The 18,513-nt window shown below is 39.6% G+C and overlaps 1 long non-coding RNA gene across 1 annotated transcript in view; it reads right to left on the bottom strand.

The window, feature by feature from the left end:
- The window catches only part of LOC133058872 (uncharacterized), a 100,117-nt gene that overhangs the window by 28,992 nt on the left and 52,612 nt on the right, over positions 1-18,513 (bottom strand). The window contains exon 4 of the long non-coding RNA XR_009693412.1: positions 4,938-5,831. This is a non-coding gene — a long non-coding RNA (uncharacterized LOC133058872). The remainder of the gene's footprint in view (positions 1-4,937; positions 5,832-18,513) is intronic.

Here is an 18,513-nt window from a genome sequence, read left to right as displayed (position 1 = left end):
GAGAAGTATTTTATAAATACACATTTAATAAAAATAATTAGCAATCAGGAAACATTTATTTAGAATGAGGAGGTACTTTGCCCTGAAGAAACTGCTGTCAACTTTAGAAGACAAGATTTGCTCTTTGCAATGATCTAACTGCATTTTGAAAAATACAAAGATTTTTTCTTTTAATGAACTGAATTCACGTAAGGAGGGAACTGATATATTTTGCATACTTAATGTGTGTCAGGCACTGGGCATGTATTATCTCACTTAAAACTCACAAAAATGCTATGACGTGGATATAATTCTTCTCCTTTTGTGGGGGAGAAAACAGGCTTACACAGGCAAGGTGACTATGGTAAGGACATATAACTAGGCAGTGGCAATCCCAAGAAGTGAGCACAGGCCAATGTCTCTGGGCCCAAGTGTATTGTATTTTCATTACCCCTGTGATGGCCATGGGGAAAATGGGAAGAAAGAAATCACTGCCAGAGATACTTTGAAAGAGAAATTTGCAAATGTTTGTAACTGTTTGGATATGCATGACATTCATATAAAGATTTAGTTAATAAAATTATATGGAGTCTTGACTGAATTTTAATAAAATATTTCATAAATGCAACAAAGCAGGAGCATCAGGAAACAAATCCAATTAAACATGTTGAAAGAATCAGATTAGCTTTATCCACGTATTTAAAAAGACTCTAAATTTAAATAAATGTACTACTCTCCTCCTATATGCAATGCTCTTAATATTGGCATTTTAAATTTAGGTTAGAAAGTCTGCATTTGAATTTTAGGCCCCAAGTTAATGTGGTGTGATCTTGGGCAGCTCATTCAGTGACTTTTAATCTTGTAGGAATATTAATACCTATCCTACTCCATCCAGTCATGGACTCATCTACTCACCTACCTACTCCTCCACCCATCCAACCATTCAACTGTTTATTCAATATACACTTATTGAGCATTTACATGGTGCCGGTCATTGGAGACATTTTATTTTTTCATATTTATTTATTTATTTATTTGGCTGCACCGGGTCTTAGTTGCAGGATGTGGGATCTTTGGTTAGATCTTTAGCATGTGGGATCTAGTTCCCAAACCAGGGATCAAACCCATGCCCCCTGAACTGGGAGTGTGGAATTTTAGGCATTGGACCACCAGGCAAGTCTCTAGAGACATTTTAGAGTTAAATGAGACTCAGACTTTCTGCTCAAGGAGTCCACAGTCTAGAAAGAAAGACAGATGAATATAAAGGAAGGTAGTAAAATGTGATGGGTGCTTGAAGGAAGCCTGTCCTGGCCACAGTGGGCAGAAAGGAGAGATCCCTTCTACTTGGTTAGAGGTGGCTGGAAGGACATCTCACGGACACCTGGGAGAGGGAGGACAGGTGTCATGAAAGAGGTGATGCACGAGCTGGTGAAGTATTACTAATTTTTCCCAGTAGATCCCAGGTATAATCCTGGGAAGAGGGTTCCAGCTGGAGTTGTTGTTTAGTCACTAAGTCATGTCCGACTCTTTGCAACCACATGGACTGTAGCCAACCATGCTCCTCTGTCCTTGGGATTTCCCAGGTAAGAATATTGGAGTGGGTTTCCATTTCACAGAGCATTGAGTCCTGCCCCAGGCCACAGGTGAGAGGCCTTGTGGCAAGGCCACAAAAATGGGGCCCAGAACCAAGGACACCTCTGAAGCTAATCGGTCCCCTTTGTAACCATTGCCAAAAGCCCCCGATCATCACTAACAAGCTTCCTGACTCCCAAGTAGGCAAAGATGCTCGCTCCAGTAAACACCTATAGCACCCCAACCAATCACCTAACGACAACCTTCCAGCAGAAATTTTCTTTATTTTGAGGCTATACAAATTGGTGGCTGCTGCTGCTAAGTCGCTTCAGTCGCGTCCGACTCTGTGCGACCCCATAGATGGCAGCCCATCAGGCTCCCCCGTCCCCGGGATTCTCCAGGCAAGAACACCGGAGTGGGTTGCCATTTCCTTCTCCAGTGCATGAAAGTGAAAAGTGAAAGTGAAGTCGCTCAGTCGTGTCCGACTCTTAGCGGCCCCATGGACTGCAGCCTACCAGGCTCCTCCGTCCATGGGATTTTCCAGGCAAGAGTACTGGAGTGGGGTGCCATTACCTTCTCTGATAAAAATTGGCCGCCACTGCTGCTGCTGCTAAGTCGCTTCAGTCGCGTCCGACTCTGTGCGACCCCATAGACGGCAGCCCACCAGGCTCCCCCATCCCTGGGATTCTCCAGGCAAGAACACTGGAGTGGGTTGCCATTTCCTTCTCCAGTGCATGAAAGTGAAAAGTGAAAGTGAAGTCGCTCAGTCGTGTCTGACTCTTAGCGGCCCCATGGACTGCAGCCCACCAGGCTCCTCTGTCCATGCGATTTTTCCCAGCAAGAGTACTGGAGCGGGGTGCCATTGCCTTCTCCGGAAAATTGGCTACTAACTCACAAAAACTGTTGACTTGACCTGGTCTGTCAGGAGGTCGGCCCACTGCACTCACAGCACCTTCATTATCTCTCTTCTTGCTTTTAATAAACTCACTCCCTTCTGAAATGTTTTGTGTCTGGAAATTCTTTTCCAACCCACTGGAGGACTGCCTCAACACAGTGGGTCTTCCCCATCCTCAGGGACTGAACCTGTGTCTCCTGCTTGGCAGGCGGATTGGGAACCACATAAAGAAATACTCAAAGGTATGCTGTGGTGTGGTAGCCAGTGCAGCTTGATTTGGCTAAAATGTGAGGTAGAAGGAAGAAACAGCTAGACATGACATTAGAGAAAATGGTCGGCCATGCTGAAGAGGTTTCATTTTTTTCTGTGGGTACTAGGAAATCTGTAAAAGCCCCTAAGTTAGTATGAAATGATCAGATTTGCATTTGAGAAAGACTACAGCTATAGAGGGGAGAATCAGTATAAGAATGTTATAAGAAAATATATGGAGACCCATTGTAAGCTGCAGATCACTATATAAATCACTATATAAATGTTTGCTTTTATCGTTAGTTCAATATGTCTCAATTTGCTATAGTATAGGTCATGCAAGATTGATCAAACATGCATTCTATGTAACTCTATGTATTTATTTAAATAAACCTATGAAACAAAATATTTTTTCAGCTGGAAATGAATTGCAATAATAAAGAGATTCACAAAAATTTCACTTTGTTCCAGAGCTCTTATTTCAATAAAACATAGTGTCGGTGAAGGTCCCTAAAAAGAATGAATAAAGATATTAATGATCTTTGAAATGATCTTGGATTAATGATCTGTTTCAGTGAGGATGTGGAGAAATTGAAATCCTTGGGAAAGTTGATGGGAATGTGAAATGGTACAGCTGCTATAGTAAAGAGTATGAGAGTTCTTCAGAATATTAAAAGTAGAATTACCATATGATATAGAAATTCCACTTCTAGGTATGTATCCTAAAATTTGAGAGCAAGGTCTCATAAAGATATTTGTACACCCTCGTTTATAGCAGTATTATTCCTAGTAGCCAAAAGATGGAAAGTACCTGTGTCCATCAAGGGATGAATGAATCAACAAAATGTGGTACATCCATCCAACAGAACATTATTCATTTTGTTAAAAAATAAAGGAAATTTTGGCACACATTACTGTATGGATAAACTTTGAGAACATTATGCTAAGAGAAATAAGCTAGTCACAGAAGAACAAATACTATATTCCACTTATATGATGTTCCTAGAGTAGTCAAATTCATTGAAACAGAAGGTAGAATGGTAGTTGCCAGGGGTCAGTGGACAGAGAAATGGGGAGTTGTTATTTAATGGGTACAGAGTTTCAGTTTTACAAAATAATAAAGTTCTGGAGATTGGTTGTACCACAACGTGAACATATTTAATACAACTGAACAATACCCTCACACAGGTTAAGATGGTAAGTTTTATGTTAAGTGTATTTTGCCATGACTTTAAAATATATTGATATATCGATGATCCTTAAGAGATTAAGAACTTCATTAAAGGGATGTAGAACAATGGTCATCATACAAAAAAGTTTTAAAACATTTAAAGTGTGAGCAGGTTTTTTTCTTATTTTGATTTTTCATGGAGGGAGTGGTTTATAGTCTAAAAAATTATTGTATACTATATCTCCACTTGACACTAAATTAAATTAAACTGGTATAGACTTTAGGGACTTCCCAGGTGCTCAGTGGTAAAATATCTGCCTGAAATGCAGGAGACACAGGTTCAATCCCTGGGTGGGGAAGATCCCCTGGAGAAGAAAATAGCAATTCACTCCAGTATTCTTGCCTGGAGAATTCCATGGACAGAGGAGCCTGGTAGGCTATAGTCCATGGGGCAGCAGAGTCAGACATGACTGAGGACTCATGCATGCACAGAGTATATACTTTCAGAACATTAAGAAGGGAATCAGAGTCATTTGTTGCAATCCAAGGAGGTCTATCCACACAGCACGCAATACTGAGTTTCTGCTGAGTCAGAGATCTCTGCTGCGTTCTTGTGCACTGCCTTTTGGAACTTAAGTAAAGGCCCTTTCATTTCAGGTGAAATTCCTCTTGGTAGATTGGACCCAGGCTGGTCTTTGGAGAGAGATGAAGCCCTGAGCCTTTGGGGTGGGAGCACTGACTCCAAGACCCTAGACAACCAGAGAACTAACCCTCAGTTCAGTTCAGTTCAGTTCAGTCGCTCAGTCGTGTCCGACTCTTTGCGACCCCATGAATCACAGCACGCCAGGCCTCCCTGTCCATCGCCAACTCCCAGAGTCTACTCAAACTCATGCCCATCGAGTCGGTGATGCCATCCAGCCATCTCATCCTCTGTCGTCCCCTTCTCCTCCTGCCCCCAATCCCTCCCAGCATCAGGGTCTTTTCCAATGAGTCAACTCTTCACATGAGGTGGCCAAAGTATTGGAGTTTCAGCTTCAGCATCAGTCCTTCCAATGAACACCGAGGACTTACCTCCTTTGGGATGGACTGGTTGGATCTCCTTGCAGTCCAAGGGACTCCCAAGAGTCTTCTCCAACACCACAGTTCAAAAGCATCAATTTTTCGGCACTCAGCTTTCTTCACAGTCCAACTCTCACATCCATACATGACCACTGGAAAAACCATAGCCTTGACCAGATGGACCTTTGTTGGCAAAGTAATGTCTCTGCTTTTTAATATGCTATCCAGGTTGGTCATAACTTGCCTTCCAAGGAATAAGCGTCTTTTAATTTCATGGCTGCAGTCACCATCTGCAATGATTTTGGAGCCTCAAAAAATGAAGTCTGACACTGTTTCCACTGTCTCCCTGTCTAATTCCCATGAGGTGATGGGACCAGATGCCATGATCTTAGTTTTCTGAATGTTAAGCTTTAAGCCAATTTTTTCACTCTCCTCCTTCACTTTCATCAAGAGGCTTTTTAGTTCCTCTTCACTCTCTGCCATAAGGGTGGTGTCATCTGCATATCTGAGGTTATTGATATTTCTCCCGGCAATCTTGATTTCAGCTTGTGCTTCTTCCAGCCCAGCGTTTCTCATGATGTACTCTGCATATAAGTTAAATAAGCAGGGTGACAATATACAGCCTTGACGTACTGCTTTTCCTATTTGAAACGAGTCTGTTGTTCCATGGCCAGTTCTAACTGTTGCTTCCTGACCTGCATACAGGTTTCTGAAGAGGCAGGTCAGGTGGTCTGGTATTCCCATCTCTTTCAGAATTTTCCACAGTTTATTGTGATCCACACAGTCGAAGGCTTTGGCATATATAACCCTGAAAGTGAAAGTGAAGTCGCTCAGTCGTGTTCGACTCTTTGTGACACCATGGATTGCAGCCCGCCAGGCTCCTCCATCCATAGGATTCTCCAGACGCTAGGGAGTATCAAATAGTGAGAACTCACACAAAGGAAACCACTTGAATACAAGACCCTGCATCACCCAACCACTGGTAGCACCCCGCGTAGGACACCTCATCTAAACAACAAACAAAACAAAAATACAAACCCAGTCATCAGCAGACAGGATTACCAACTCACTCAGCCTTGCCCATCAGAGGAAAAACAAACAAACAAACAAAAACTCAGCACAAATCTCAACCTATACAAAGGTTACACAAACCACTGCACAAAACTTCAGAGGGCAGAAACCAAAAGGAAGAAAGAATTCAACCTTGAAGCCTGGGAAAAAGGAGACCTCAAACACAATAAGTTTAAAAAAGATAATGAAAAGGTAGAGAAATACTATGCACATGAAGGAACAAACTAGAAACACAGAAGTCCAAATAAATGAAGAGGAAATAGGCAAACTACCTGAAAAAGAATTCAGAATGATAGTAAAGATGATCAAAAACCTTGAAAACAAAATGGAGAAAATGCAAGATCAATTAACAAAGACCTAGAAGAATTAAAGAATAAACACACAGAGACGAACAACACAATTACTGAAATTAAAAATACTCTAGAAGGAATCAGTAGGAGAATATCTGAAGCAGAATGAATCAGTGAGCTGGAAAATAAAATGGTGGCAATAACTTCTGAAGAGCAGAATAAAGTAAAAAGAATGAAAAGAATTGAGGATAGTCTCAGAGACCTCTGGGACAATATCAAACACACCAACATTTAAATTATAGGGGTCCTGGAAGAAGAAGAGAAAAAGAAAGAGTATGAGATAATTTTTGAAGAGATTATAGTTGAAAATTTCCCCAACATGGAAAAGGAAATAGTCAGTCAAGTCCAAGAGGCACAAAGAGTCCCATACAGGATAAACCCAAGGAGAAACATGCCAAGACTCACGCTAATCAAACTAACAAAGACTAAACACAAAGAGAGAATATTAAAAGCAGCTAGGAAAAAGCAACAAGTAACACACAGGGAAACCCCAAATGCTTAACATCTGATCTTTCAGAAGAAGCTCTGCAGGCCAGAAGGGAATGGCAGGATATACTTAAAGTAAAGTACTGAAAAGGGAAAATCTACAACCAACATTACTGTACCTGGCAAGGATCTCATTCAGAATTGATGGAGAAATAAAAAGCTTTTCTGACAAGCAAAAGTTAAGAGAATTCAGTACCACCAAACCAGGTTTACAACAAACATTAAAGGGACTTATATAGTCCAGAAATACAATAGAAGAAAGAAGATCTACAAAATCAACCCCAAACAATTAAAAAAATGGCAATAGGAACATAGATATCAATAGTTACTTTAAATGTAAATGGATTATATGCTTCAACCAAAAGACACAGACTGGGTAAATGTATACAAAAACAAGACCCATATATATGCTGTCTATAAGAAACACACTTCAGACGTAAAGACACATATAGACTAAAAGTGAGAGGATGGAAAAATATATTCCATGCAAATGGGAAGCAAAAGAAAGCTGGAATAGCAATCTCATATCAGACAAAATAGACCTTAAAATAAAGAAGATCACAAGAGATAAGCAAGGACACTACATAATGATCAAGGGATCAATCCAGGAGGAAGACATAACAACTGTAAATATCTGTGAACCCAACACAGGAGCACCTCAATACATAAGACAAACACTAACAGACATAAAAGGAGAAATTAGCAGTAACACAATAATAGTAGGAGACTTTAACACCCCACTCACACCAATGGACAGATCATCAAAACAGAAAATTAATAAGGAAACACAAGTCTTAAATAATACATGAGATGGATCTCATTGATATTTTTAGGACATTCCATCCATATGCAGAAGAAAACACCTTCTTCTTAAGTGCACATGGAACATTCTCCAGGATAGACCACATCTTGGGTCACAAATCAAACCTCAGTAAATTTAAGAAAATTGAAATCATATCAAGCATCTTCTCTGACCACAATGCTATGAGACTAGATATCAATTACAAGAAAAAACTGTAAAAAACACAAACACATGAAGATTAAACAATACATTTCTAAATAACAAACAGGTTATTGAAGAAATCAAAAGGGAAATCAAAAAATGTCTAGAAACAAATGACAATGAAAACATGACAACTCAAAACCTATGGGATGCAGCAAAAGCAGTTCTAAGAGGGAAGTTTATAGCAATAACAATCCTACCTCATGAAACAAGAAAAACATCAAATAGACAACCTAACTTTTCACCTAAAACAACTGGAAAAAGAAGAACAAAAAAACCCCAAAATTAGTAGAAGGAAAGAAATCATAAATATCTGAGCAGAAATAAATGAAAAAGAAATGAAAGAAACAATAGTAAAGATTAGTAAAACTAAAAGCTGATTCTTTGAGAAGATAAACAAAATTGACACACCTTTAGCTAGACTCAACAAGAAAAAAGAGAGAAGAATCAACAAAATTAGAAGTGAAAAAGGAGAGGTTACAACAGACAATGTAGAAATACAAAGGATTATAAAAGACTATTATGAAAAACCATATGGCAATAAAATGGATAACCTGGAAGATTTCTTCAGATCTGTACAGGTTATCCAGGAAGAAATAGAAATTATGAACAACCCAATTACAAGCACTGAAATTGAAGCTGTGATCAAAAATCTCCCAAAAACAAAAGCCCAGGACTGGATGGTTTCACAGGAGAGTTCTATCAAACATTTAGAGAAGAGCTAATGCCTATCCTTCTAAGACTCAAAAAATTGCAGAGGAAGGAACACTTAGAAACTCATACGAGGCCACCATCACCCTGATACCAAAACCAGACAAAGACAACACACAAAAAAACTACAGGTCAATATCATTGATGAACATACATGCAAAAATCCTCAACAAAATTTTAGCAAACAGAATTCAGCAACACATCAAAAAGCTCATACACCTTGATCAAGTTGGGTTTATGCAAGGATTCTTCAATATACACAAATCAATCAATGTGATACACTATATTAACAAACTGAAAGATAAAAACCATATGATAATCTCAATAGGTGCAGAAAAAGCCTTTGACAAAATTCAGCACTGATTTATGATTAAAACTCTTCAAAAAAGTGGGCATAGAAGGAACCTACCTCAACATAGTAAAGGCCATATATGATAAGCCTACAGCAAACATGATTCTCAAGAGTGAAAAACTGAAAGCATTCCCCCTAAGATCAGGAACAAGACAAGGGTGTCCACTTTTGCACCATTATTCAACATAGTTCTGGAAGTCCTAGCTACAGCAATCAGAGAAGAAAAAGAAATAAAAGGAATCTAGATTGGAAAAGAAGAAGTAAAGCTCTCACTGTTTGCAGACGACATGATACTGGACATAGAAAGGCCTAAAGATAGTATCAGAAAATTACTAGAGCTAATCAGTGAATTTATCAAGGTTGCAGGATACAAAATCAATACACAGAAATCACTTGCATTTCTATATACTAACAATGAAATATCAGAAAGAAAAATTAAGGAATCAATCCCATTCACCATTGCAACAAAAAGAATTAAATATCTAGGAATAAATTTACCTAAGGAGTCAAAAGAATAGTACACAGAAAATTATAAGACACTAATGAAAGAAATCAAAGCTGACATAAACAGATGGAGAGATATTCCATGTTCTGGGTAGGAAGAATCAATATTGTGAAAATGACTATACTACCAAATGCAATTTACAGATTCAATGCAACCCCTATCAAATTACCAATGGCATTTTTCAAAGGACTACAACAAAAAATTTCACAATTTGTATGGAAACACAAAAGACCCTGACAAGCCAAAGCAGTCTTGAGAAAGAAGAATGGAGATAGAGGAAAAAAACCTTCCTGATTTCAGACTATACTACAAAGCTACAGTCATCAAGACAGTATGGTACTAACACAAAAACAGAAATATAGACCAACAGAACAAGATAGAAAGCCCAGAAATAAACCCATGCACCTATGAGTACCTTATTTTTTACAAAGGAGGCAAGAATACACAGTGGGGCAAAGACATTTATTGAAATAAATGGTGCTGGGAAAACTGGACAGCTACATGTAAAAGAATGAAATTAGAACACTTCCTAACACCATACACAAAGATAAGCTCAAAATGGATGAAAGACCTAAATGTAAGACAAGAAACTATAAAACTCTTAGAGGAAAACATAGGCAGAACACTCGATGACATAAATCAAAGCAAGATCCTCTATGACCCACCTCCTAGAGTAATGGAAATAAAAACAAAAGTAAACAAGTGAGAGTTGATTAAACTTAAAAGCTTTTCCCCAGCAAAGGAAACTATATGCAAGGTGAAAAGACAACCCTCAGAATGGGAAAAATAATAGCAAATGAAACAACTGACAAAGGATTAATCTCAAAAATATACAAGCAGCTCATGCAACTCAATGCCAGGAAAACAAACAACCCAATCAAAAAATGGGGAAAAGACCTAAATGGACATTTCTCCAAAGAAGACATACAGATGGCTAACAAACACATGAAAGATGCTTAACATCACTCATTATTAGAGAAATGCAAATCAAAACCACAATGAGATATCACCTCACACCGATCAGAATGGCTATCATCAAAAAGTCTACAAACAATAAATGCTGGAGAGGGTGTGGAGAAAAGGGAGTACTCTCGCACTGTTGATGGGAATGTAAATTGATACAGCCACTATGGAAGACAGTATGGAGATTCCTTAAAAAAACTAGGAATAAAACCACCATATGACCCAGCAATCACACTCCTAGGCATATACCCTGAGGAGACCAAAATTGAAAAAGACACATGGATCCATTGTTCATTGCAGCACAATTTAAATAACTAAAATATGGAAGCAACTTAGATGTCCATCGACAGATGAATGGATAAAGAAGGTATGGTACATATACACAATAGAATATTACACAGCCATAAAAAGGAACACATTTGAGTTAGTTCTGATGAGATGGATGAACCTAGAACCTATTACACAGAGTGAGGTGAGTCAGAAAGAGAAAGATAAATATTGTATGCTAATGCATATATACAGAATCTAGAAAAATGGTACTGAAAAATGTATTTATAGGGCAGCAATGGAGAAACAGACATAGAGAACAGACTTAAGGACATGGGGAGAGGGGAGGAGAGGGTGAGCGGTATGGAAGGAGTAACATGGAAACTCACATCACCATGTGTAAAATAGAGAGCCAACGGGAATTTGCTGTATGGCTCAGGAAACTCAAACAGGGGTCTGTATCAACCTAGAGGGGTGGGATGGGGAGGGAGGTGGGAGGGAAGTTTAAAAGGGAGGGATATATGTATACCTATGGCTGATTGATGTTGAGGTTTGACAGAAAACAACAAAATTCTATAAAGCAATTATCCTTCAATTAAAAAATAAACTTAAAAAAAGAGAAGGGAATCAAATCAAATGAGTTTATCCATTACTTTAAATCAAATAGTAGTTTAAAATAAGCAGAAATACCACAAGTTCTTTGTGCTTTTACAACCACTCAAAAATAAAATCAAGAACAGAAATTAGGAGGACAATATTCACTGAAGTTGCTGTACAGATTACATATATTACAAGGCAAACCAACCTGTTATATAGGTCAAGCTCATTTTATTTGATGAGCTATCATGATGCAGGATTTGCGTAGTAAGTCTGTGTAGGTCTGCCCAGCTGCTATACTTTTAGCAGGATAGAATAGAGTTACTTCCAACTCATTAACATAATGGTTTTCAAACCTGACTGTGAATCACTAAGAATCACCTGGAGAATTTGTGAAACCTGCAGATCGCTGAGCACTACCTGCTTCCACCAGATTCTGATCGAGCAGGTCTGGGGTGAGGCCAAGGAATATGTATTTTAACCACACATTGGAAGGCGTGGGGGTGGGGGAGATTCTGATGCTTGAGGTTCACAGAACATACTTTGAGATAAACTACACTGCAAATGATTAAGTAAAAACAACCGCGTGAAGCTTGAATGTCCAGATACGGCTAATAAACAGTTGATTCTAACTGGGAGATTCTTTTAAACAACAGTTGCTCAGTCTGTTGTTTAGTCAGTCAGTCGTGTCCTTTTTGTTTTTTAACAACAAAAGGAAACTTTGTACCTTGCGATGTTTGTCCTTTGAACAGGATCTCCCCCAAGCTGACCATGAGCCACAGGTCAGACTGGAGATCCAAGAAGGCTGTGACTATGACATGAACTTGAAGAGATGCCCAGCAGCAGACGTGTTCCCCATCACCTCTTCAAGTGGAAATTTTTTCTCTGTTCACCCCAAATTCACAACAGACCATTTTAGAAAATTTAATTAGCTTGGGGATGCCTACTGGTGCCCTCTGAAGGGTAACCAATGGAGACTGAGGAAAGAAGACAGACCTGCTAATGAATTTCAGAGGTAGAAGTGGATGCTTAGGGGGTCTAACCTCCCAAATTCACAGATGAAGAAACTGCTAGGAATAATAAATAAAAAATATAAGCAACTTCTGAAAACCACTTTAGTGGGGTTTCGCTGGACTCTATTTCCAATGATAGTCTTGCTCCTTTTAATTCCTACTATAATGATGGATTGCTATCCTTCCATACTACAATTATATGTAAGGAACAAACCAGTTAGATGAATTTTTCTATTGCTTGAATGGCAAAATAAATTCTGACAAGGAGACAGCAAGCCATTTGGGATCTGGCAGTCTGCCTTATAATTTTGTCATTTAAATTTTTTAATCTGACCTCTCTTTTTACATGTCTCCACTGGTCATGAATAATGACAGAGATGCAAATTTACTGAAATTTTACATCTTATGGAAATAAACCTGGTAAATCAACAAAGCACTGACAAGCACTGTCACATTTAAAGAAAACTCATTGATCATTTTGCCAATAAAATATAAAACTTGCTTTAGTTGGTTCTAGATTTTTACAGTGTATCTATCAGAGCAAAACAAAAAACAACAGAAACAGTTAGTGGTGATTTGACAAATAACTAGCAATATTAGTGATAGATTAATGAGAGTGTGACATGGGAAGAAGAGGAGGAGTCATTTTAAATAGTCAGTGTCAGAGAGGACAAGAAGGTAAAATCTATGCCCTTTACTGCAACTGAATAAGATCACAGTGAAAATGGTGTAAGTACCAGTAAAGTGAGAAATTCATTCCTAGTCTCAAGGTCAGCCACCTCATACCCTTAAACCAAAGCGTAAACAAATGCATGCCCTCACACACACATCCATACACATACTTTTCTCTCTCACTTCCTATCACTTTCTCTCTCACTTTCCTATCATTTATTCAATTCATTCAACAAATATTTATCAAGTGCCTATCAAGTGCCTTGTGGAGCTGATAACCCAGACTGAGGAAGACAATGAGCATGAGAGCCAACAGATACACAAGATAATTTCAGAAAGTTATAAGAGCTCTGAAAAGTTTGATAAACACATGTGAGAGAGAAGGTTGGGAAGAGGTCACGTTGATGGGCGGAGAAGGCAATGGCACCCCGCTCCAGTACTCTTGCCTGGAAAATCCAATGGATGGAGGAGCTCGGTGGGCTGCAGTCCGTGGGGTTGCTAAGGGTCAGACATGACTGAGCGACTTCACTTTCACTTTTCACTTTCATGCATTGGAGAAGGAAATGGCAACCCACTCCAGTGTTCTTGCCTGGAGAAACCAGGGACGGGGGAGCCTGGTGGGCTGCCGTCTATGGGGTTGCAGAGTCGGACAGGACTGAAGTGACTTAGCAGCAGCAGCATGTTGATGGGAAAGCCTCTCTAAAACAGTGCTTGTAAACCTGAGCAATGAAAGGAAGGTGCCTGGGAATTTGATCAGGGCAAACGGTGTAGTGGTTAGTTGTGAGGTAGGAACAAGTTGCCACTGAGCACGGTGAATGAGCCAAGAGATTGGGGGATGATAAGAGCAAAGGGAGACAGCTGTCAGATCGCACTGAGCTTTAGGGATTATTCTGATACTGCATATGCAACAAGGACCAGGGTTTGGGTCTTCCAGTTTATAGCTCAAGGTCCCTTTGTTCTCCCTCTAATACTGCTTCAGTGGGGAGGGAACATGGGAGGTAATAGCCACTCACCCAAACAGAAAACAGCCCAGCGCAGCTCTTGAAGGCTTGGGAGGTGACTATGCCCCATCTCTCATTCTGATTTCCTGAATGTGGTTCCCTCCTGGGGTTTTCTTGCTTTGATTTCTATCACTTTCCTCTTGTCCAAGTCCCTGAAGTATGGTATTTCTCAAAACACTCCTGTCCTTGTCTGAGATGAACAAACATTTTTAAAGGAGACATTTACTAAATGTGGAAGTGGAAAATGATTTTCAAAGGAGAGGTTTCTAAACACAAGATTCTCTAATTCACATACTATCCAGCTTCAGTGGACTGGAGTGCATGCGTGCTCATCACTCAGTTATGTCTGACTCCTTGCCACCCTATGGACTGTAGCCCACCAGGCTCCTCTGTCCATGGGATTTTCCATACTGGAGTGGGTTGCTATTTCCTACTCCAGGAGATCTTTCTAACCCAGGGATCAAACCCACATCTCCTCTGTCTCCTACATTGGCAGGTAGATTCTTTACCACTGAGCCCCCTGGGAAGCCTGTTATCCTCAAATATCTTGCTCTGTATTTTTCTGACCCTAGTCCCACCTGTCATCCAGCATCAAGTCCTGAGGGGTCCTTCCTATTTCCAGATCCTGGGAGATGGTCTACCTATTCAGTGTGTGTCATTCTGAGACAAATTCTCAAAAGAATTTAAATTACACTCAGTTTAACGAGGAAGACTCTTTCTGGTATATAAGAGAAGATATGCACCCGCCCTTCAGAGTTTACTGTGGTAATAATAAACCAGATTGACTCCATAGACCTCTCAGGAAGACTGTTCTCACTGCCTTATACTCAACTTTCATATTTAAATAAGTAAAAGACAATTCAAGGTCTTCTGAGTCAGGTACAGAGTATGAGATTTAAGATTAAAATTATAAAATTTCAGAGGTGAAAAAAAGCATACTGTAGAGTGGATCAACACAAAGATCTTATAAAGAAAGTAGATTCTGAGTTGGAAACTTGTACTTCACTAGTATATATTAATGACTAAGAGAATTGCAAATAAATCTTAAAACGGCATTCAAGAATCTTATTGTTAGTAACAGTTATATCATTATTTTGAAAGTATTTCATATACATTGCAGCATAAAGCAAACAAGTATCTTACTGTTATTAAGAACCAAGATTTTAACTGTGACATAAAATAATACAAGTATAAAATCAAACACATTAAATAATCTTAGATTTGAACTAGAAATATCAGTATAAACTATGCTATTTTTCCCTCTTAAAGAAAAGCACACATTTCCTAGCTCTATAAACTGTACAAAGTATAGAAACAAAGATAACTTGCTGTCAAAAACATCCACAGTTGCCAGATTACAATTTCTAAATATTATTTCCCACTAAAAGAACTAGATCTTCTTGAAGAAATGTCTAATTCCAGGTATAGATCAGGAAATACACAAGATGAGACTGGGCTATCTTGTTAAGTCAGAAAGAAAGGAAACACTCAAAGATCACTGGGTCCCTTGTGTTGGAAAAGTGACATCTTAACCACTGGATCACCAGGGAAGTCCTAAAATAGAGACTTTATTTATGATTAACATGTTAAAGTATCTAGTAGAAACAGCAGATAGCTTGAATAGCAGATGGAAAATTTTAGCAAAGAGATGTAACATATAAAAAACAGTCAAATAAAAATTCTAGAAATAAAAAAATAGTGTGGTATTGGAGTTGAAGAATTCTTTCCAAGGGCTTCCTGGACAGCTGGTTATAGTGGAGGAAACAATCAATGAACTTGAAGATAAATCAGCAAAAATCATCCAAAGTGAAATACCAAGTAAAAGTAGAGTGAGGAAAAAAATAAGCAAATAGTAACATTAACCAGAATATCTAAGAGTCTTGGTGACAGTATCAGTTGATCTAATACACATGTAGTTGAGGGATTCCCAGGTGGCTCAGTGGTAAAGAATTTACCTGCCAATGCAGGAGATGCAAGAGATGTGGGCTGATCCCTGGGTCAGGAAGATCCCCTGGAGAAGGAAATAACAACCCACTCCAGTATTCTTGCCTAGAAAATTCCATGGACAGAGGAGCCTGGTGGGTGACAGTCAGTTAAGTCACAAAGAGTTGGACATAACTGAGAACACACACACACAGACGTAGTTTAAGTACCAGAAGAAGGAAGAAAAGAACAGATGAACAAAGACACCTAAAGATAAGCTGAGAATTTTTCCAAAATTAGTAACAGATAACAAACACAAATCCAAAAGGCTCAAAGAACCCCAAAAGGGAAAAATAGAAAAAAATTTAATACCCCACCACATTACAGTCAAATTGCTGAAAAACAAAGATAAAGAAAAAACCCTGCAGAGAACAAAGATAATGAATGGTAGTATGCTGTTAGAAACTATGCAAGTCAAAATGCAACAAAACTACCTCTTCAAAATGCTTTAGAAACAAAGTCAACCCAGATTTCAAGAATGCTATAACTAGTGAAAACATATTTCAAAACGAAGGTGAGAAGGAGGACTTCTAGAATGGAGTAAGGAGCTCAGCTAACTCTCCCGCAAAATAATTTAACTGGTAAGAAACTAATTTTTATTTATCTAAACTCTGGAAATTGCCCAAGGGGCATACAGCAAATAGAGAAATATTCATTCAAGAAAACCTACTAAATATCAATGAAAATAGTAGTAGTTGAACCACAACCCACTCGAATATCTCTCCAACTCCTCATTAAAGAAGCTCTATTCATGCGTTCAACAAAACGGGAGCTCCATCTCCCCTCAGCTACAGGCTGGGGCTGCAGCTTCATCCCAGAAGGGAAAGGCTGCTCACATTTGTCATCCATTCTAGGAAGCTACTAGATCTTTCATCCTCTACTCAATCTCCCACTCATAGGGCAGCAGCTCTATCCCAGATGCAGAAGGCCAAATATCCTGGGGCTCCAGTGACTTTCACCCCAGCCCACTCATGGGGTAAAAGTTTCCCACTTGGAGGGGCAAGCTGAGGAGACCAGGGATTGCCAAGTCCTCCCCACATCCACTGCAGTGTAAACTCATAGAGCAGGGGTGTCGCTCCAGGAAAAGTGGGTCCTCGTATCCTAATGTGGTAGAGTGGTCAGGAGGTTCTTCCCAAGAGGACAGGGAGGCTAGGTGACGAAGGGCTTTGCAGTGCTGACTTTATTTGGAACTGAGAATAAAGAACTCCATGCCTAAGGGCATTGTTGAAAAACAATACCAATCTGGATGGAGAACAATGAAGAGGTGGCTAGTAGCTCCTTGAGTTAGCCAAACAGCAGAGGAGCTAGAAGTTTAAACAGAGAGAAAAAGGAAAAGAGATAGCCAAGAAGAGGTGTCCCAGGATCAGAGTCAGCTCAAGTGGTCACGAAGGTTGAGCAGCCCCCACTCAGAAGCAATCATTGGGCAAAGTGGGAAGCATTCTCCAAGCTGCACAAGGATCCGTCAACTCAGGGCAGAGCCTCACAGGCAACAAGTGGCATAAATACAACTTCCAAGCAGATGCTGACTGGACAAAGAGCTGCTCTGACTGAGGGCAACTCCTAGGAAGCCAAGATTAAAAATAAAACTGCGTGCTTGCCCTTCCTTTTTCTCAGGTCATTGGCTTTAGAAAACTTACAGTGTAAGTACTTTCTCCCCTCTTTGAAATGCATATAAGTCCTTTCAAAGACTAGATCAGTATTTTTCAGCTTTAAGACCCAGAACGGTCTTTTTCAAGGACCTGGCAGTCATCTCTGTAAAATGTAACCATCCATGGAGACAGCACTTCTATCTTCCAGTGTCTACGGGAAGGTAAGACCCTAACTTCAAAGGGACCTTGTTCCAAGCTGTGAAACTGCCTCCTGTCATAAAGACAGGAGAAATTCATTTTGTTGTTTTTCTTTTTTTCTGGATAAAGCCAATTAGTCAACACAGGAGGGTAAATTTAACACAAACTGGGCTTCCCCGGTGGCTCAGAGGGTTAAGAATCTGCCCGAAATGCAGGAGACCTGGGTTCAATCCCTGGCTCAGAAGTTCCCCTGGAGAAGGGAATGGCAACCCACTCCAGTATTCTTGCCTGAAGAATTCCATGGACAGAGGAGCCTGGCAGGCTACAGTCCATGGGTCACTAAGAGTTGGACACGACTGAGTGACTAACACTTGAACCCTTGTGTGTGATTAAAGGTGCCATCAAGACCTCGTACTTCACAAGTCATTGTTTATCTTGAAAACATGCACGAGGTTGGTTGTAACTGCTTGCGACAGAAGAGTGAGGATTTCTTTCTGTCTTTACAATTTTTTCGTGATTCTCAGAAATGCACATCACATTCTGGTTTAATTCTTAATCATTTAAAAACCGTTTTCTTTATGACCTCTGTGGAAAAGTTCTCCAGGTTGAGAGATTTTGTTGTTAATCACATCTTCCCAGTATCCCTCAGTAGCAATCAGGGAAGGAACCTCCAAACCCCTGCTCCTGGCTGAAAAGGTCCAACAACAATCACAACAAAAGCAAAACTCTGAATTACGTAGCAAACTCTGAGCTGCACACACATTCAGTGGCTAGTCTGAGTCCTGTGAATTTCTCTAGGAAATTTTGAACATAATCTAAGCAAAGTA

This window comes from Dama dama, chromosome 6 (genome assembly GCF_033118175.1).
Source record: "Dama dama isolate Ldn47 chromosome 6, ASM3311817v1, whole genome shotgun sequence".
NCBI lineage: Eukaryota > Metazoa > Chordata > Mammalia > Artiodactyla > Cervidae > Dama > Dama dama.
Note: the sequence above shows the minus strand (reverse complement) of the source record. Positions and strands in the feature narration are given on the sequence as shown.